This window comes from Elephas maximus, chromosome 1 (genome assembly GCF_024166365.1).
Source record: "Elephas maximus indicus isolate mEleMax1 chromosome 1, mEleMax1 primary haplotype, whole genome shotgun sequence".
Taxonomy (NCBI): Eukaryota; Metazoa; Chordata; class Mammalia; order Proboscidea; family Elephantidae; genus Elephas; species Elephas maximus.
Genome location: NC_064819.1, coordinates 183889204 through 183910144, shown reverse-complemented (window position 1 = coordinate 183910144; position 20941 = coordinate 183889204). Strand labels below are relative to the sequence as shown.

The 20941-nt window shown below is 38.0% G+C and overlaps 1 long non-coding RNA gene across 2 annotated transcripts; it reads left to right on the top strand.

Annotated features, from left to right (window-relative positions):
* Positions 1 to 12: 12 nt before the first annotated feature.
* LOC126084799 (uncharacterized) lies at positions 13 to 20201 on the top strand. Of its 2 annotated transcripts, none has more exons than XR_007519069.1 (3): positions 13 to 113; positions 2151 to 2259; positions 19631 to 20201. It is a non-coding gene; the product is annotated as an uncharacterized LOC126084799 (long non-coding RNA). The 2 variants fall into 2 exon arrangements; XR_007519070.1 differs by having other exon boundaries at positions 2151 to 3002.
* The last annotated feature ends 740 nt before the right edge of the window (positions 20202 to 20941 follow it).

Sequence of the window (20941 nt, the reverse complement as noted above, 5' to 3'; positions counted from 1 at the left end):
TGTAGGAAGAGCTGCAATCCCCTGCGCGAGGATCTTAAGGGTGGGATGGTTCGATCCAAGTTCTGCAGAGAGGGATAAAACAGAGTGGCGTCCAGTCGATTCCGCAGAGAGGGGTAGGTCTTGCATTAATGGAGGAATAACGCATTTATACAGGGTGTGTGTGTGAGAGTGGGTGAGAGAGAGAGAGAGAGGGAGAGAAAGGAGAAAGAGGAGGAGGGAGAGGGAAAGGGACTCCTTGGGAATCTTGGAGGTGCAGGTGCCAAGAGGACCACAGTGTGCTGAGGTACAGAGCCCAAGATTGACAGAGCTCTCAAAGATGTCTCTCCTGTGCCAATGAAACTCGAGGGGCATTTGGAAAATGGACGAAATCCCGACTTTTGCCGTTTCCCCTTACATGAAATCCACCGTGTGAGTAGGCAGAATACTACCTTTAAGGAAAAAGCAACAAAGAACGTTATCCCATAAAAAGAAAAAGTTCATGAGTACCTGTTTTCTAATCATTGAAATTCAAATTAACCCTAAAACTATGTTGGCATAATATAACCTTTTTTCGGTCATAAAATGTGAATTCATAAGTTTGCAACGATTTCAGGTCATGGTTATGATTATTAATTCATATTATATAGTCTCCAACATAAAGGACTAGAGGATTATACCATATCGCTGTAAACTAAAGTTCTTAATTTTAATTTTTTCTGTATTTCTCTCTTTTTTCATAAACCAACTAATACTTGATATTTGACACTATGTATGGTTTCCAGTAAGCACAATGTCAATAATAAATTCTAATTTCAAGGAAGAACATAATACTTGCCCCCTCCTCCCCAATTTCATGGAGAATCATGGAATCCTTGAATAATTTCATAAAAGCTGTGAACTTTTACCCCTCCCAAAATACACATGCTGTGCACACACACAAAACGTTGCACAATTTTTGCTGGTATAGGAACTTATTGAAATCAGATTCCCTAGATTTAGAACACTTGGAATAGAGCCTTGGACAAAATGAAAGATCAACTAGAACTGTAAGTTAGGGATTTCCAGTAATTGATGTAAGGATTGAAGGGGTTAACATTTGTTCCCCCTTGGTGGTCCTTTCTCTTGTTTCTTGCAACTAGCATGATATGGTAGAGGCTTTTTTTTTTTTTTTCTTTTGAAGGGTGGTATGGTCAGGAGAAAGGACACGTGAAGGAATAGGCTTAGAGCTTGCCTGTCTCTTCACTTTAGGGGGGGAAATCAAATGAAATGTTACAAAGTGGTATATGCACAATGAATAATCTAATAACCTATTCCTTATTTCAGCTTTATGTTCAGCCTAAAGCTCTAGCTTGACTGACTCTAGTAATCCATCATTCTTCTTAAGCTAAGAACCAAAGGTCTTAGAGTATTTATCTTTCCAGCTTCATCTTGAACCACTCACCATTTCTCTTTCTGCAATTCTGTCAGTCTGATTTTTCTTTCAGTTTGCAAATGTCCTATGTTCCTTCTTACCTCAGACCCTTTGCTCATACTGTGTCCTTTACCTGAAATGTTTTACCCTTTTCTTTTACTTAGAGAAATCTTTCCTGATCCCACAGATGATCCATTTTCCCTGTCATGTGCTGTCATAGCACCCTACACTTTTCATTCATGGCATGGATCACTATTTGTAATTGTAATGGACTGCCAGTGTTTTTGCTAACCATTATTTATTCAGCCATCTCCTAGTACCCATGCCTTGAATTACAGCCTGTGTGTTTCTAGTGGATTATGGCGTGCAGACCTCAGTTAATTAGGTGAGTTCATTCACAGTAATTGGTGATTTCTTGGTGATATGATTTCCCCCCTCTCTGCTCACTTTTCTTTTATCTCATCTAAGATAAAAGGTGGTGCAGGCAACACCCCAAGGAAACTCCCTTTACATTGGATCAGGGCTATGACCTTAGTAAGGGTGTTACAATCCTACCGTAATCCTCTTTAACATAAAATTACAATCACGAAATGGAGGACAACCACACAATATTGGGAATCATGGCCTAACCAAATTGACACATATTTTTGGGAGACACAATTCAATCCATTACAATTCAGGTAGCTAATACCTGTTTATCTTACTCATAACTGGGAAAATCTGTTCCTGTTACTAAAGATTTTCCTCTCCCCCGCTTCAGGTCCTCTTGAACATTTACAATTGGATTTTATCCAATTACCTCCAAGTATGTCTTATCATCAGGAGCCCTGGTGGCACAGTGGTTAAAGCACGCAGCTGCTAACCGAAAGGTCAGTGGTTCGAACCCACCAGCCTCTCCATAGGGGAAAGATATGACAGTCTGCTTCTGTAAAGATTACAGCCTTGGAAACCCTATGGGGCAGTTCTACTCTGTCCTATACAGTTGCTATGAGTTGGAATGTATGCAATGTGCTTGATTTTTTGGTTTTATGCCTTATCGTTATGTACTAGTTATTGTTTGCAAATTTTCTGAGTAGAATGAAGCTTTTTCATGTTGAAAAGCCGAAAATCTTACCATGGCAAAGAGGCTTCTAGAGAATGTTTTTCCTACTTGGTACACTCCAGTCAATATTTCTAGCGATGGGGGTACTTAACCTTACTGGACAGGTTATATGGACACTAACCAAAATTCTGCCCACTAATTGGCATTATCACTGTCCGTATCACCCTAAATTATCTGGTAATATCAAAAGAACCAATGGAATCCTCAAATTAAAACTTTGCAAATCAGTGGAAACTACTGGACTTCCCTGGCCCAGAGTTCTTCCATTGGCCCTTATGGCCATTTGCAGTATCCCTTTTGGAAAAGATAAGCTGATCCCTTATGAAATTGTGACTGGAAGACCCGTGTCTTTAGGTATTGTGCCTACACTGCACCTTATGATGCCTCATGCTGAGATGACTCAATATTGTAAAGCCTTGCTGCAGTATGCTAAAAGTTATTCCCAACAAATCATGGAAGTCTTCCCTGTTCCTGACTCAGAAGATCAAGTTCACCATTACCTATTTCCAGGTAACTAGGTATTCTGGAGATGTCGTAAAAGAAAAACAGCCCCTGAGCTGTAGTGGAAGGGGCTTTTTCAGGTTCTTTTAACTACTGACACTACTGTCAAACTGCAATGTATTGAACTATGGGTAAATATTTACCAGCTTAAATTGGATTCACCTGACTCATAGTCCTGTATGCCAGTTGGAGACCTGAAAATCAAGCTAAACAGGAAGAGAAGTAGATAATGTCACAAGGTGGACAGCTTCCTCCCAAGATCAAAGACCAAGAACCTTTGAGATTCCCCTTTCTCATCCCTACCCTTGTCATTCTCAGTTTTTTTTTTTTTTTTTTTAATACCTTCCTTTCTTGATATTCTGGTATCTATAGTGAGGATTTTCTTTATCTTTAATGCATTTTCCCTTTGCCTGGCTTGGCCTTGGAAGATAACTCTGTAATTCACATCTTTGAAGCCATAGCCAAAGGAGAAACCTTACCAACTGCTGGACTTGTCATTATAAGCCCCATTCTATTCATGACTCCCAATACCCATTGGCCCTTCCCATTACTAATTTTCACCTTGGAAAATATTGCAGAGTCCTCTGCTAAGGCAATAGGAGTCCAGGGAAAGTCTTTAGACTCCTTGGCCAATGTTGTTCTAGACAACAAGATAGACCCTGACTATTTCCTTGCTGAATAAGGAGGAATCTGTGCACTGGCTAATCTAGAAAACATACTGGGCATTGATACCTTGCCTGGATTCTCCTTACAACAGTAGGAGAGTTTTCGCTTGGATTGTGGGCTAAAAATGTAAAACTGGTTCTGTGAGATTGGACTAAATGTTATTGTCTCAACCCTGGAGAACACCCAACAAAGGCAAGAGCAGTTGCCAGAAGCCACAAAAAAATAATAGAGACTTTTTTTTTATAATAGAATTAGAAGAGGTAAAATCATCCTTGGGGTCATTTTTGATCTGTTTGCTTTCAGTGGGTTTGGGTCATGGGGACCTTTGCTCTGAAGTGCACTCCAGACAGTGGGTACAGGCAGTCCCCAGATTATAAACAAGTTCCATTCCTAAATTTGTCTCTAAGTTGAATTTGTACGTAAGTCAGAACAGTTAGGTACAGTTCGTATCGAAAGTCAGTTAGTCAAGTTTAGTCAAGTGTTTGGTGTATAGTATACCTTTCTATGCATAAAAAGGGTTAAAGAAACACTTCCAGATACACTAAAACATCTTTAATGTAATAATACAGTAGCAATAATAATAATAATAATTTTCAATGCATGTCACAAAATAGCACCTGTTTGTTATCACGAACTTTTTCAGGTACCTGAAGTTTTTAATATAACAGGCTTTATGGGGGTTCGTTTGTAACTATGGGTTGTATGTAAGTTGGACATTTGCAACCCAGGGACTGCCTGTATTGTTTTCCTAGTAGTTATAGTCTCTCTGGTGCATTGCCTCTCAAAAGTCTTAAATGTGTGTTCAGAGCCTCTAATGTATCTGTAGACAATCTTGCCAAGGCTGGAAAAACAAAAGAGATGTGAAACACATTGTGCACACACATTGTGACTTGCAAATACTGTGCCAACATCACATTGGAGCAACAATGTGGTGACTGAGAGTGATGCTCTGCCTTAAATTTTGATCATATCTCTCAAGGACTTGAGAGATATGATCAAAACTCAGGAACTGATAATCTAAATAATTAACTCCAGATGGATGCATTCATGCTGAGTCCACATCAGCACACCAGCCAAGACCAAGTAAAACCAGTAGCATTTCTGTTTGCCAGGACCCCCCACCAGTTTACTGTTTGTCAGGACCTCACTGATTTCCCATTTTTAACAAAAAGCAACTAGACCACTGAATAAGCAGTTTACACTCAAGCCAACAAATCCTCACCTGCCATCCAAGTAGTTAAAGTGTCCTAGATGCTTATTACCCTGACTCTTTGTTCCCCAGAAGCTCCAGACCGACTTTCGGGCCGTTTATACATAAGTGTAGTTGCCCGCTGTGTATACTGTTAAAACTGTGAAAGTTCCTTTCTGATAAATAGTAATATCAGAAAAGTCCCCTACGTGGAGCGTGTATTGGCCGGTGGCAAACAAGAGAAATCAAATCCTAATCTTTTGACAAACTTGTCAGGAAGCAGATGATTTGAGCTATGAGAAACTGAGCCTACTGAGTTCAGAAAGTTGCCTAGGTGTTATTCCTATAAACTCCTAAAGGGTGGGAGTCCAAGAAAAATGCCCTTTTTTCAATTTGGTCCCTCAGGGGGTTTGGACGTGTCTATGGAGCTTCCATGACCTTTCCTTGGGCAAGTTGTGGTGGCTTCCCCAGTACCCTGTACTGTGTTACCCTCCACCAAAGTTATCACTTACCTATTGTGTATTTAGTGTTTTCCCATCCCCACCCATTCCTGCCCTCGTAACCATCAAAGATTGTTTTTTTGTGTGTAAACCTTTTCATGAGTTTTTACAGTAGTGGTCTCATGCAATATTTGTCCTTTTGTGATTCATTTATTTCACTCAGCATAATGCCCTCCAGATTCCTCCATGTTTTGAGTTGCTCCACAGATTCATCCTTGTTCTTTATCGTTGTGTAATACTCCATTGTGTGTATGTACCACAGTTTGTTTATCCATTCATCTGTTGATGGGCATCTTGGTTGTTTCTCTTTTTGCTATTGTGAACAATGCTGCAGTGAACATGGGTATGCATATGTCTATTCGTGTGACGACTCTTATTTCTCTAGGATATATTCCTAAGAGAGGGATTCCAGGATCATATGGTATTTCTATTTCAAGCTTTCTAAGGATGTGCCATATTATTTTCCAAAACGGTTGTATCATTTTTCATTCCCACCAGACTGCATAAGAGTTTCGGTCTTGCTGCAGCCTCTCCAACATCTGTTATTTCCTGTTTTTTTAAAATCATGCCAGTAATGCCAGGGTAAGATATTGTGGCTTTGATTTGCATTTCTTTAATGGCTAGTGCTGGAAACCCTGGTGGTGTAGTGGTTAAGTGCTATGGCTGTGAACTAAAAGGTTGGCAGTTCAAATCCATCAGGCACTCCTTGGAAACTCTATGAAGCAGTTCTACTCTGTCCTGTAGGGTCGCAATGAGTCAGATTTGACTCGACAGCAACGGGTACAATGGGTAATGGCTAGTGATCGCCAGCATTTCCTCATGTGTCTATTGGTCGCTTGCATGTCTTCCTTAGTGAAGTGTCTGTTCGTTTCATTTGCCCATTTTTTAATTGGATAATTTGTCTCTTTGTTGTAGAGGTGTTGGATTTTCTTGTAGATTTTAGAGATTAGAACTTTGTTGGATTTTTAATAGCCAAAATTTTTTTTTCCCCAGTCTGTGGGTTCTCTTTTTACTCTTTTGGTGAAGTCTTTTGATGGGCGTTAAGTGTTTAATGTTAGAAGATCCCAGTTATCTAGCTTATCTTCTGGAGTTTGTGTGTTGTTGGTTGTGGTTTGTATCCTGTTAATGCTGTGCATTAGGGCCCCTAGCATTGATGCTAGTTTTTATTCTATGAACTCCATAGTTTTGGGGTTTATAGTTAGGTCTTTGATCCATTTTGAATTAGTTTTTTGTATATGGTGTGAGGTATGGGTCCTGTTTCATTTTTTTGCAGATGGACATTCAGTTTTGCCAGCACCATTTGTTAAAAAGAGTGTGTTTTCCCAATTGATGGGTTTTGGGCCCTTGTTGAAGATCAGGTGGCCATAGGTGGATGGATTTATATCTATGTTGTCAATTCTATTCCATTGGTCAATGTATCTGTTGTTGTACCACTACCAGGCTGCCTTGACTACTGTAGCTGTGTAGTAGGTTCTAAGGTCAGGTACTGTTTGTCCTCCTACTTTATTCTTCTTCTTCAGTAGTGCTTTACTTATCTGGGGCTTCTTCCCTTTTCATATAAAGTTAATGATAAGTATTTCCATCTCTTTAAAAAATGTCATGGGTATTTGGATTAGGATTGCATTGTATTTGTAAATCGCTTCGGGTAGAATTGTCATTTCAATAGACAATGCTGAGTCTACCTATCCAGTAGCATGGTATGTTTTTCCATTTATGTAGATCTCTTTTGGTTTCTTGCAGTAGTGTTTTGTAATTTTCTTTGTAGAGGTCTTTTACATTCCTGGTTAGATTTATTCCAAAGTATTTTATTTTTTTAGGGGCTATTATAAATGGTATTGTTTTCCTGATTATCCTTTTCATCATTCTCTTTGTTGGTGTATAGGAATGCAAATGATTTTTGTGTGTTTATCCTGCTCCTCTGCTGAATCTTTCTATTAGTTCCAGTAGTTTTCTTGTGGAGTCTTTTGAGTTTTCTATGTATAGTATTGTATCATCCGCAAATAGGGACAGTTTAACTTCTTCATTACCAATTTGAATGCCCCTTATTCCTTTTTCTCACCTTATTGCTCTAGCTAGGACTCCCAGCACACTGTTCAATAGGAGTGGTGATAAAGGGCATCCTTGTCTTGTTCCTGTTATCAAGTGGAATGTTTTTGGCCTCTCTCCATTAAGGATGATGTTGGCCATTGGTTTTGCATAGATGCCCTTTATTATGTTGAGAAATTTCATTTTTATACCTATTTGAGAGTTTTTATCAGGAATGGGTGTTGGACTTTGTCAAATGCTTTTTTCTGTGTCAACTGAGATGACCATGTGATTCTTTCCTTTTATCTATGTGGTGGATTATGTTTGATTGATTTTCTAATGTTGAACCATCCTTGAATACCTGGTATGAATCCTACTTGGTTGTGGTGTATTATTTTCTTGATATGATGCTGAATTCTATTGGCTAGAATTTTGTTGAGAATTGTTGCATCTATATTCATGAGAGATATTGGTCTGTAATTTTCTTTTTTTGTGGTGTCTTTGCCTGGTTTTGGTATCAGGGTTATGCTGGCTTCATAGAATGAGTTTGGAAGTATCATTTCCTTTTCTATGTTCTGAAATAGTTTGAGTAGTACTGGTGTAAGCGCTTCTCTAAATGTTTGGTAGAACTCTCCAGTGAAGCCATCTGGGCCAGAACTTTTTTTAATTGGGAGGTTTTTTTAAAATTACCTTTTCAATCTCTTGTTATGGGTCTGTTCAGATTTTCAACATTATATTGTGTTAGTTTGGGTAGGTGGAGTGTTTCTAGAAATTTGTCCATTTCCTCTAGGTTTTCAAATTTATTGGAGTATAGTGTTTCCTAATACTCTGTTATGATCCTTTTTATTTCATTGGGGTCTGTTGTAATGTTCCCCATTTTGTTTTTTATTTGGGGTATTTTCATCCTCTCTTTTTCTTTGGCAGTTTGGTCAGGGGTTTTTTGATTTTGTTGATCCTTTCAAAGAACCAACTTTTGGTTTTGTTGATTCTTTCTATTCTTTATTTCATTTATTTCTGCTCTGAACTTTATTATTTCGTTTCTTCTGGTGGCTGTGGGATTCTTTTGCTGTTCTCTATCTGTTGAAGTCATGTAGCTAAAGTTTTGATTTTGTCCCTTTCTTCTTTTTTAGATACGTGCATCTATTGCTATAAGTTGACCTCTGAGGGCTGCCTTTGCTGTGTCCCAAAGGTTTTTGTATCATGTGTCTTCATTCTCATTTGATTCCAGGAATTTTTTTTATTCTACCTCTGGATTCTTCCGTTACCCAGTGGTTTTTAAGCAGGGTGTTATTCAGTTTCAATGTAATTGATTTTTTTCCCTTGCTCTTCCTGTTGTTAATTTCCACCTTGATGGCCTTGTGGTCAGAGAAGATACTTTGTATTATCTCAGTGTTTTGGATTTTGTTGAGGGTTGCTCTGTTGCCTAAGATGAGAATGTTCCATGTGCTTTGGAAAAGAATGTGTACTTTGCAGCTTTTGGGTGGAGTATTCTATATATGTCTATGAAGTTAAGTTGGCTGTTTGTGCCCTTTAGCTTTTTTGTGTCTTTGCTGAGTTTCTTTCTAGATGTTCTTTCCTTTACCGAGAGTGCTATGTTGAATTCTCCTACTATTATTGTGGAACTGTCAATTTCTCTTTTCAGCGCTAATATTTTGTTTTATGTATTTTGGAGCCCTGTCATTGGGTGCGTAGATGTTTATTATGGTTAAGTCTTCATGATGGGTTGTCCCTTTAATCATTATATAGTTCCTTTCTTTATCTTTTATGGTGGATTTTGTGTTAAAGTCGTTTTATCTGAGATTACTATTGCCACTCCTGCTCTTCTTTTGAAGTTATTTGCTTGATATATTTTTTCCATCCTTTGATTTTTAATAAATTTACATCTTTGTTTCTAAGATGTGTCTCTTGTAGACAGCATATTGATGAATCCTTTTTCTTTTTTTTTTTTATTCTTTCTGTCACTCTGTGTCTCTTTATGGGTGCATATAGGCCATTTACATTCAGTGTAATCATTGATAGGTGTGGGTTTATTCCTGTCATTTTGTAGTTTTTTTTTTTGTGGTGCTGATATTTTCTTTGTTCCTCTTACTCTCTTATGCTGAATTCCTTTTGTTTGTGGATTGCTTTTTCATTTCTCTTGTTTTTGTAAATTTTGTTTTTATTGAGACTTTATGTTTTTTCTTCTTTATTTCAATAGTAAGTTTGTTAACTTTCTTTGCGATTACCTTGAAATATGCCTTTATCTTCCTAGGTTTGAACCAGAGTATTATTACTTGGTATCGCCTTGCCTTCTTTTCCATTAGAAGTTCTATACCTATACCGTTGATTCCCTCTTTTATTGTTCTGACATTGCTGTCATTTACAGATTAACCTTTCTGGTTCTGTGTTGCAAATCTTTTGGTTTTGGATAGTCCTTGAGAGTTCATTTCCTACATTGGTATCTGGCTGGTACAATCTTGCATCCTAGATTCAGGCTGAGGTCTGATGTTGTTTGTTCTCAGACCGAAGGACTCCGTTTAATAATTCTTGCAAGTTTGGTTTGGTTTTTACATATTCCCTTAATTTCTGTTTATTTGGAATTTTCCTAATTTCACCGTCATATTTGAGTGAAAGTTTTGCAAGATACATCATCTTTGGTTGGAGTTGTTTTTCTTTCAAGGTTTTATATATGTCATCCCATTGCCTTCTTGCCTGCATGGCTTCTGCTGAATAGTGACAGCTTAATCTTATTGTTTCTCCTTTCTACGTAACTTTGTTTTTCTTGAGCTGCTCTCTCAGGATTTTTTTCTTCATTTTCGGTTTTAGTGAATGTGATTATGATATGCTTTGGTGATTTTCTTTTGGGGTCTATTCTATATGGGATTTGTTGAGCTTCCTGGATGGTCAGCTTTTCATCTTCCATGTTATTAGGGAAGTTTTCTGTCAGCAATTCTTCAATGATCCTCTCTGTGTTTTCCATTTTCTTCCCCTATGCTGGAACTCTGATCACTTGCAGATTTTTGCTTTTGATTGTATCCCATATAATTCTCAGGGTTTCTTCATTTTTCTTTGTTCTTTTCTCTGATTTTTCCTCAAATAGAGTTGTATCCAAGTATTTGTCTTCAATTTCACTGATCCTGTCTTCCATCATTTCAGACCTGCTCCTCAGCCATTCTATGACACTGTCCATTTCTGAAATCTTGTTTATCTTTTGGATTTCTAATTGTTGTTTTTGTATGATTTCTAGTTGTGAATTTATTTTGGCATTTTGTTCCTGCATCATTTTCCTGAATCCTTCCATTTTTTTTTTCATTTTCCATGAATATGTCTATTTTTTCCTGATTTTTGTCTGTTTTTTGCCTCAACTGTTGGATAGCTCTGAACACTAGAGATCTGAATTCCCTTTTGGATAGTTCCAGTGCCTTTTATTCTACTGGAAAGTCATCTGGTGTTTTATTTTGGATGCATACTGGATTCATCCTGTCCTGTTTTTTAATATGTTTTTATATTGTCTGTTGTCTTTGGGACATTTAGTTGTTATTTTCTTTGTTTGTTGATGGTAGATTTGTTTGCTCCATCCTGCTTTTTTGTTTCATTTTGTTATATCTCAGCAGGCAGGCTGTGCATTCTTTGTTGTTTGCTTGTCTGTAGTTATGATACTTTTCACCTCCGTGTCCAATGGGCAGGGCCTGTCTATGATGCAGGACGGTAGGTCTGGCTGAAGGGGAGGGGCTGGGATGCATTGTTTGTGGCATGTACTAGGACCAACAGGGAGGGCCAGGAATCAGTGCTGGGAAGGTTCCAGTAGCTGTGCCTGTGCTGCTCAGAAGTGTGATGTTCAGTGCATGGTACAGATAGGCAGGAAAGAGGGGGGAGGTTGTGATGTGTGAAGCAAAGATGGGTATGGGAAGGAACAGAGAGAGGAGAGAGAAGCAGGAGCCAAAAACAAAGGAAAAAGAAAAAAAAAAGTGCTAAAGGAGTTTGCCACTGGAGTGGAGAGATGAGAAACTGATAAATGGAGAAAAGCAAAAAGGGAAAAAGAAAAAAAAATGTATAAAAATTTGAAAAAAGAAAGAAAGAAAAGCCCATAAGGATCCCACTGCTGTGGCCATGAAGACCGGGGAAGTGACTCCCAGGCTGTGCAGTATAGCCTGGCTAGAGGGGGTATAGATGTTACACAGCACCAGGTATTCAGGAGACAGGAAAAGAAAGTAAGTGTGGAGAGATGAAAACTGAGAAATGAAGAAAGTCAGAAAGGGAAAAAGAGAGGAAAAAAAAGAAAAGAAAGAAAAAAATAAATGCCCCTAGGGATCCCACCTATGTAGCTGCACAGACTGAATAGCCCCTAAGCCGTGCAGTGTAGCCTGGCTAGAAGGAGCTCCCAAACTGTGAAAGGAAAAACAAAACAGGACAGAACAAAGCAAAACAAGCAAAAAAAGAAAGAAAAAAAAAAAGCCCTAGAGTTCCCACCAGCATGGTGTCGTGGGCTATGGGAGTTGTTCCCTGGTTGAGTGGGGCTTCACAGCCTTTCAAGAAGAAACAAAGACGATGCACAGATCCAGGTGTTCAAAAGAAAGGAAGGGGAGCTGGTGGGAGGTACAGAAGAAACCAAAAGAAACAGAAAGAAGCAACACCAGCGCAGGGTCCCGGCCAGTGTGGGTGGGGTGAATCCAAGCGTCCCAGGGCAGAAACAGTTGCCTCCCAGCCAAGAGACTGTGGCTGGTGGGGAGCAGAGGAGGCTGAAGGGGGGCAGGAGGAAGTGTAGGGGTTAGGAAAGTGCATATCACTCATTAGTGGGTTCTCTGTCTCCTGCTGGGAACTTCATGAAACTGCTTTCCCATACCCCATCTGCCAATGTGTGATGTGGGTGAGGCACATCCAAATAGCATGGACCCTGCAATTCTCTGCCAGACAAGCCACTGCAGCCAGCCAGGAAGCTCAAAAGTAGAGCAGTGGGGAAAGGATTGGTGGTGGGAAAGCATGTATCGCTGGGTACCAGGTGCTCTGTCTCCTGTTCAGAGCTCTGTGAAGCTGCTTTCCCATGCTCCCTGACCACCAATCCCTAACAAGAGTCCAAGATGTCCAATCCATGCTGTGTTAGCTGATATGTAACCTCCGCATGTCTCCTCACTCTGTCCTCTGTCAGTTCCTTATACCATTCGATGTTTGGCTGAGTTCTTTATCTCTTCATTTGATACTTTGGGTTCCAGGAATGTTGTTTGTCTCTGTTTTACTTAGTTTTTTGGACCTTTGCTGTGGAGGGACGTCATGGTGCCTCTGTCTATGGTGCCATGTTGGCTGGAAGAGTATGCTTATTTTTATCTACTGCTGAGTTCTGTTGCTAATAGTTCAGAATTTTTGTGCCTATGTTTATGAGAGATATTGGTCTGTTGTTTTCTTTGTGTGTGTGTGCAGTCTTTGTGTTGTTATAAGGGTAATGCTGGCCTCATAAAGTGAGTTGGAAAGTTCTCCCTCATATTTTCTGGAGGAGATTGTGTAGAATTGGTGTTATTAAAAAAATATCCAGTAAAATTTACAGTGAACATGTCTGGGCTTGAAGAGTTCTACTTCAGAAAGTTTTTAAATACAAAGTAAATTTTTTAAATAGTTAGAGGACTTTTCAGATCATCTCTTTCATCTTGGGTGCATTTAGTACTTTGTAATTTTAAAGACTTTTTTCCATTTTTTTCTAAGTTGTTGAATTTATGTGTGTTGAGTTCTGAATAGTATTTCCTTCTTATGCTTTTAATGTTTGCAAGGTCTATACTCATATCTCCTTTTTCATTCCTGATACTGATAATTTGTGTCTTCTCTTTTTTTTTTCTTTTGTCAGCCTTGCTCTTAGTTTATCAATTTTACTGGATTTTTTTTTTTAACAGCTTTTGGTTTCATTTATTTTCTCTATTACTTTGTATGTTTTTAGTTTCATTGATTTCTGCTCTTATTTCAATTACTGCTTTCCTTCGGCTCACTTTTGGTTTATTTTAATTTCCTTTTTCTGTTGTCTTGAGGTGAAAGTTTCGGTTACCAATACGAGATTTTTTTTTTCTAATATAAGCATCTAGTTTTACATATTTTCCTTGAAGCACTCCTTTAAGTGTACCCCACAGATTTCGATATGATTTATTTTTTTTCAGTTGCATATATTTTTAATTTCCCTTGAAAATTTGCCTTTGACCCATAAAATACTTGTTTTATTTGCAAAATATGTTGATTAATTTCCAAGTATTTGGAGATATTTTTGCTTCTATTTGTTGTTGATTTAATTTCATTACTGTCAGAGAATATACTTTGTTTGATTTACACTTTTTAAACTTGTTAAGGTTTGTTTTTGACAGAGGATATGACCTATTGGTGAATATGCAATGCACACTTGAAAATAAGTACCCTATAAATGTCAATTCAATACCATTGGTTGATGGTATTGTTCAAATGTTCTACAATTTCAATGATTTTATGTCTAGTCAATATTATCTCTCAGTCAGTTATTGAGAGAGAGGTATTGAATTCCCTATGATTGTGAATATGTCTGTTTCTCTTTCCAGTTCTGTAAATTTTTGCTTCACATATTTTGAGGCTCTGTTGTTAAGTGTATACACATTTGAGATTATTATATCTTCCTGGTGAATTAACCCTCTCATCACTGTGCAGTGTCCCTCTTTGTTCCTGTTAATTTTCTTTGCTCTAAAGTTTACTTTGATGTCTTCACCATGCATGCATCCTTGCCATGATGATGGATCAGGCTTGGACATCACGCTTGGTAAAGTACCAGGTCAAGAGAAAAGAGGAAGACCCTCAAAGAGATGGATTGACACAGTGGCTGCAACAATGGGCTCAAGCATAACAACAATTGTGAGTGTGGCACAGGACTGGGCAGTGTTTCATTCTGTGGCACATAGGGTTGCTATGAATCAGAACAACAACAACAAAGTTTACTTTGTCTGATATGAAAACAGCACTTCTATGTATTTTTGCCACCACTTGTCTGTCATTTTGTCATACTATGGTGGCTTATATGTTGCTGTGATGCTGGAAGCTACACCAGTGGTATTTCAAATACCAGCAGGGTCACCCAGGTGGACAGGTTTCAGCAGAGCTTCCATTCTAAAACAGACTAGGAAGAGGGACCTGGCAATCTACTTCTAAAAAAATAGGCCAATGAAAACCTTATGAATAGCAGCAGAACATTGTCTGATACAGTGCTGGAAGATGAGCCCCTCAGGTTGGAAGGCACTCAAAATACTACTGGGGAAGAGCTGCCCCCTCAAAGTAGAGTTGACCTTATGACATGGATGGAGTAAAGGTTTTGAGACTTTCATTTGCTGCAGTGACATGACTCAAAATGTGAAGAAACAGCTGCAAACATACATTAATATTGGAACATGCAGTGTAACCAGTATAGGACAACAGGAAGTTGTTAAAAATGAAATAGAACACTTAAAGATCCTACGCATTAGTGAGCTGAAATGGATTGATACTTTCCATTTTGAATCAGACAATCATATGGTCTACTATGCTGGGAATGAAAAAATTGAAGAGGAGTGGTGTTTTCTTCATTGTTAAAAAGAACATTTGGAGAACTATCCTGAAAAACAGTGCTGTCAGTGATAGGACAATGTCCATATGCCTACAAAGACTAGTTAATACAACTATTATTCAAATTTATGCACCAACCACTAAGATCAAAGATGAAGAAATTGAAGGTTTTTACCAAATTCTGCAGTCTGAAATTAATCAAACATGCAATCCAGGCACATTGATAATTATTGGTGATTGGACTGCAAAGTTGGAAACAAAAAGAATCAGTTGTTGGAAACTATGACCTTGGTAAAAGAAATGATGCCAGAAATCACATGATAGAATTTTGCAGGACCAACAACCTATTCACTAGAAATACCTTTTTCAACAACATAAATGGTGATTGTACACGTGGACCCAACTGGACAGAATATATAGGAACCAGATCGACTACATCTGTGTAAAGAGATGATGAAGAAGCTCAATATCATCAGTCAGAACAAGGCCAGGGGGCAACTGAGGAACAGATCATCAATTGCTCATATGTGAGTTCAAGTTGAAGCTGAAGAAAATTAAAACAAGACCATGAGAGACAAAGTACCACCTTGAGTATATCCCATCTAAATTTGGAGACCATGTCAAAAATAGATTTGATGTGTTGAACAATAATGACCAAAGACCAGACTAGTTGTGGTATGACATCAAGGACATCATATAGGAAATAAGTAAAAGGTTATTAAAAAGACAAAAAGAAAGAAAAGACCAAAAGGATGTCAGAAGAGGCTCTGAAACTTGCTCTTGAATGTAGAGTAGCTAAAGCAAATGGAAGAAATGATGATGTAAAAGAGCTGAACATAAGATTTCAAAGGGTGGCTTGAGGAGAAAAAGTAAAGTATTCTAATGAAATGTGCAGACTCAGAGTTAGGAAACCAAAAGAAAAGAACATGCTTGGCATTTCTCAGGCTGAACGAACTGAAGAAAAAATTCAAGCCTTGAGTTACAATATTGAAAGTTTCTACATGGGAAACATTGAACAATGCAGGAAACATCAAAAGAAGATGGAAGGATACACAGAGTCACTGTACCAAAAAGAATTGGTTGACATTCAACCATTCCAGGAGGTAGCACTTGATCAAGAACTGATGGAACTGAAAGAAAAAGTCCAAGATATTGGTGAAAAACATGGCTCCAGGAATTGAAAGAATACTAATGGAGATGTTTCAACAAATGGATGCAACACTGGTGGGGCTCCTTGTATGCCAAGAAATTTGGAAGACAGCTACCTGGCCAACCGACTGGAAGAGATCCATATATATGCCCATTCCAAAAAAAGGTGATCCAACAGAATGTGGAAATTATCATACGATATCATTAATATCACATGTGAGTAGAATTTAGCTGAAGATAATTCAAAAATGGTTGCAGCAGCACATCGACTGGGAACTGCAGAACAAGGAATATCATTGCTGATGTCAGATGGATCTTGGCTGAAAGTGGAGAACAGCAGAAAGATATTTACTTGTGTTTTATTGACTATGCAAAAGCATTTGACTGTGTGGATCATAACAAATTATGGATAACATTGGGAAGAGTGGAAATTCCAGAGTACTTAATTGTACTCATGCAGAACCTGTACATAGACCAAGAAGCAGTCCTTTGAACAGAACATGGGAATATTGTGTGGTTTAAAATGAAGAAAGGTGTGAGTCAGTCTTGTATCCTATCACCATACTTACTCACACTGTGTGCTGAGCCAGTAATCCAAGAAGCTTGGCAATATGAAGAAGAATGCGGCATCAGGATTGGAGGAAGACTCATTTACAACTTGAGATATGAAGATGACACAATCTTGCTTGCTGAAAGTGAAGAGGACTTGTAGCACTTACTGATGAAGATCAAAGACCATAGCCTTCTACATAAAGATGACACCTCAACATAAAGAAAAAAAAAAAAAAAACCCTCACAAAGGGTCCAATAAGTAACTTCATGGTAAATGGAGAAAAGATTGAAGTTGTCAAGGATTTCATTTTACTTGGATCCGTAACCAACACCCATGGAACCAGCAGTCAAAAATCAAAGACATATTACACTGGGCAAATCTGCTGCAGAAGACCTCTTTAAAGTGTTCAAAAGCAAAGACATCACTTTGAAGACTAAGGTGCACCTGACCCAAGCCAGAGTATTTTCAATTGCCTTATATGAATGCAAAAGCTGGACAATAGATAAGGAAGACGAGAGAAGAATTGATGCCTTTTAATTATGGATGTTGGTGAAGAATATTGAATATACCATCAACTGCCAGAAGAAGATACAGGTTCGTCTTGGAAGAAGTACAGACAGAATGCTCTTAGAAGCAAGGATGGTGAAACTTTCACATACTTTGGACATGTTATAAGGAGGCAGCAATCCCCGGGAAGGACATCATTCTTGGTAAAATAATGGGTCAGAAAAAAAGAGGAGGACCCTCAATAGTGACTACAACAATGGGCTCAAATATAGCCATGTTTGTGAGAATAGTACGTGACTGGCAGTATTTTGTTCTGTTGTATATATGGTCCCTATGAGTTGGGAGCGACTCGACAGCACCTAACAACAACATTTATTTTTGAATTATGTTATCATGGTAGAGCTTGTCCTATTTTCTTTTTTTTACTCCTAACCTTTTTATATCATTATATTTAAAGTGAGTTTCTTATTGATAGCTTGCAGTTGAGTCATGTGTATTTATCTATTCTGTGAAGTATGCTTTTCATGGATTTTTAAAACAAATTTTATAAGTCTAAATAAAAAAATGTTTTTCTGTAAGTCATATTTTTAGAAATAAACATGAATCAGTTAAATAATGTTATCACAAAAGATTTCCAAGCCAGTGTGAAGAACTAATATTAAACCTTCAGGTATAATATAAAATAGAATTGGCCCACTAGATTCTATGCAGGCTTCAGCAATTTCCCACTAATATATTTATGAAGACTGAAAAAAGAGACTGAAATTATGATACCAAATGTATGACTGAGAATTTCCCTAGTGTTACAACCCAGGAAGTCATTTTCATGTACAAAAAGTTGTCTACAGAGTCTTGGATTTGGGGAACACATTATAACTTCCTTATAGGGTTTTCCTCACCAAATGCATAATAAAAGAAACAAAAAATCATAAAAGGTAGTAAAATAATTCATCAACACCAAGCAAACAGGGACAGTGGCAAATCTTGTGCTATAGCTAACAATAAGAACAAGAATCACAAATGACACCACGGACAGAAATATAAGATTCTGGAGTGGCGCAAAGAAGCACTGCACAGAGAGGTGGCATAGCACAGCTGGACTTCTAAATCTAGTCTGCCTTCTTAGCACCACACTAAGCTACATTACTGAATAGATAAGCTTCTCAGAATTCTTAGTAATATAATCAGTTCTGGAGATATTTAAGTGGTTATCTCTATAGTTTTGCTCTTCTGACTGAGGAGTGCTGTGGAAATTATTGATGGGTAGAAATGCCAAGGACATGTGTAAAATGCCAGCAAAGGACCTAGGGTTACTGTGTCTTCCTGCAGTAATGGTATATCTCTTGCAACCTCATCATAATTAGGAAGTGTGAACCCTGGCATATGGCATTCAAACAAATCTGTGAAGCGTGATGAGATTGTAAGCATTGTAAGACAATTACACACAGCAAGTGTGAGTCCCCCATAACCCACACTGGGTCTTGCAAAGGCCTGAAAAATGTTTCATACATCAAATATTTAGCCCTTATAATTTTTTTTTTTTTTTTAATATGTAGCTGGGTCAGGGTAGGGGAAGGGCTTATGAAAGTGGGAAATACACCAGTCAATACATAGTCAAGAAACCATTCACACTCGGTCAGAGCCCAAGACTGAAATGGAAGAAAAACAAACAAAAGCCTCAACAACAACAGAATAGTAAAATGTGTGGGAATTATGTACTCATACTAAAATATGAACAACAATGAAAGAAATTAACATAGTGTCTTAGTCACCTAGTGCTGCTATAACAGAAATATCACAAGTGGATGGCTTTAACAAAGAGAAGTTTATTTTTTCATTGTCTAGTAGGCTACAAGTCCAAATTCAGGGCATCAGCTCCAGGAGAAGACTTTCTCTCTCTGTTGGCTCTGGAGGAAAGTCCTTGTCATTAGTCTTCCCTCTGTCTGGGACCATCTAAGTGCAGGAAGCTCAGGTCCAAAGGGAGTGCTCTGCTCCTGGCACCACTCTCTTGGTGGTATAGGTTCCCATGTCTCTCTGCTCGCTTCTTTCTTTTATATCTCAAAAGAAATTGGCTCAAGACACTACCCAATCTTGTAGACCTCATCGGTATAACTGCCATTAATCCATCTTATTATATCATAATGATAGGATTTACAGCACATAGGGAAATCACATCAGATGACAAAAGTGTAGACAGTCATAGAATCATACAAGGGAATCATGACCTAGCCAAGTTGACACATATTTTTGGGGGACGCAATTCAATCCATGACACATAGCATGCAAAGGATAGGCAAAGAGCCCGATCAAAAAATAAATACATCCCAGAGAACAGAAGAAAACCTTGCTTCACATGCTTGAGGATTCAATAGGAACATGAATTTTTTAAAAAAAATAGGTGAAAGAAAAAACAAAAAAATAAGCAAGGAGACCTTTCAAAACCATAAAATCTGAAACAATTCATACAGAAATAATAAATACACTAGGAACAGCAAAGAACAAAATTGACTGCTGCGTTTTTCTCTCTGTTTAGTGCACAGGTACAGACAAAGGAATGTGAAGAGTTGGACTGAACAAGAATTCTGGCTTAACCAAAGGAGAAAATGATACAAGAGAAGGCAAAGGAGTAGGAGGGACATGCAAGGGAATGATTATAATGTTTGTCCATGGAATTTTTGCCAGCTAAGGTTTGTTTTTTTGAGGAGGCAATTGAGGCTATAATGGGCTGTTAGGCCAGTGAAAGATGATAAAGCAAATGGATTTTAGGTTTCCGGAGAGGTCAAGGGTGGTGGAATTGGGCTCTTACCTCAGCAAATTTCCTCTTTAGTCATGTCTTGGATCTTGTTATTACCAATAAGCACAGCCCTTACATGGTCTCGATGTCAAATATCTCACCCTCTGATCACTGCTTTCTATCATCATATCTCTCTGTCTTCTTTTTTCTCCTTCATTACACAATCTGTTTCTGAGAAGTAACCCTTCATTAAAAATGATGCAAAATTGGAGCTTTATATCAGGAGAATCACATGCAATTATGATTTAGTAGCCTGCCCTTTGTGCGTTAAGGAGTAACAAACCTAAATAGGTAGGGAATCTGGATGACTGAGGGGCTGGGGTGGGGCAGGGTGTTGTTAGAATGTATGAAGAATTGACACTCACGTATATATGCATTTTATGCCTGCCTCTCTTCACCTGTCATTAATAATTTAATTCATCCTCATCATTTATGTTTATTAAAAAAAATACACATTCAGCCAAATTCTGCTCTAATACATGTGTTGAGGCATATAATTAAACATTAAAGTTTCCTCATACTGATTTGTGAGACTCCTCACCAGAAGTCCACTTGTTTATTTTGCTTTAGTAACTACACCACTTCTGAAGGTCAGGAGAGGGGACCTTCTGTTAGAGTGGTGGCCAAATGGGACCAAATGTTACCCTTACCCAAGAGACAGAGTTAGAGGGCAAGTTTTATAAAACTTATATAGAATGTCTTTCCATCAAAATGATAGAAATATTTTTTGTCTTTGTGGCTTGTGCTTTTGGTATCATATCTAAGAATCCATTGCCAAAAACAAGGTCTTAAAGCTTTAAGCCTGTGTTTTCTTTTAAGGGTTTTATGGTTTCAGTTCTTATATTTGGGTTATTGATCCCTATTGAGTTAATTTTTGTATGTGGTTTGAGGTATGGGTCCAACTTTATTCTTTTCCTGTGGAAATCCAGTTGTATCACCATCATTTATTGAAGAGATCTTAATGGTATCTTTTGATATGCACAGAAATTAGAAGAACAACTCAGAGAAATTGGAAGAAATTAAATGTTAAAATAAAGAGCAACAATTAAT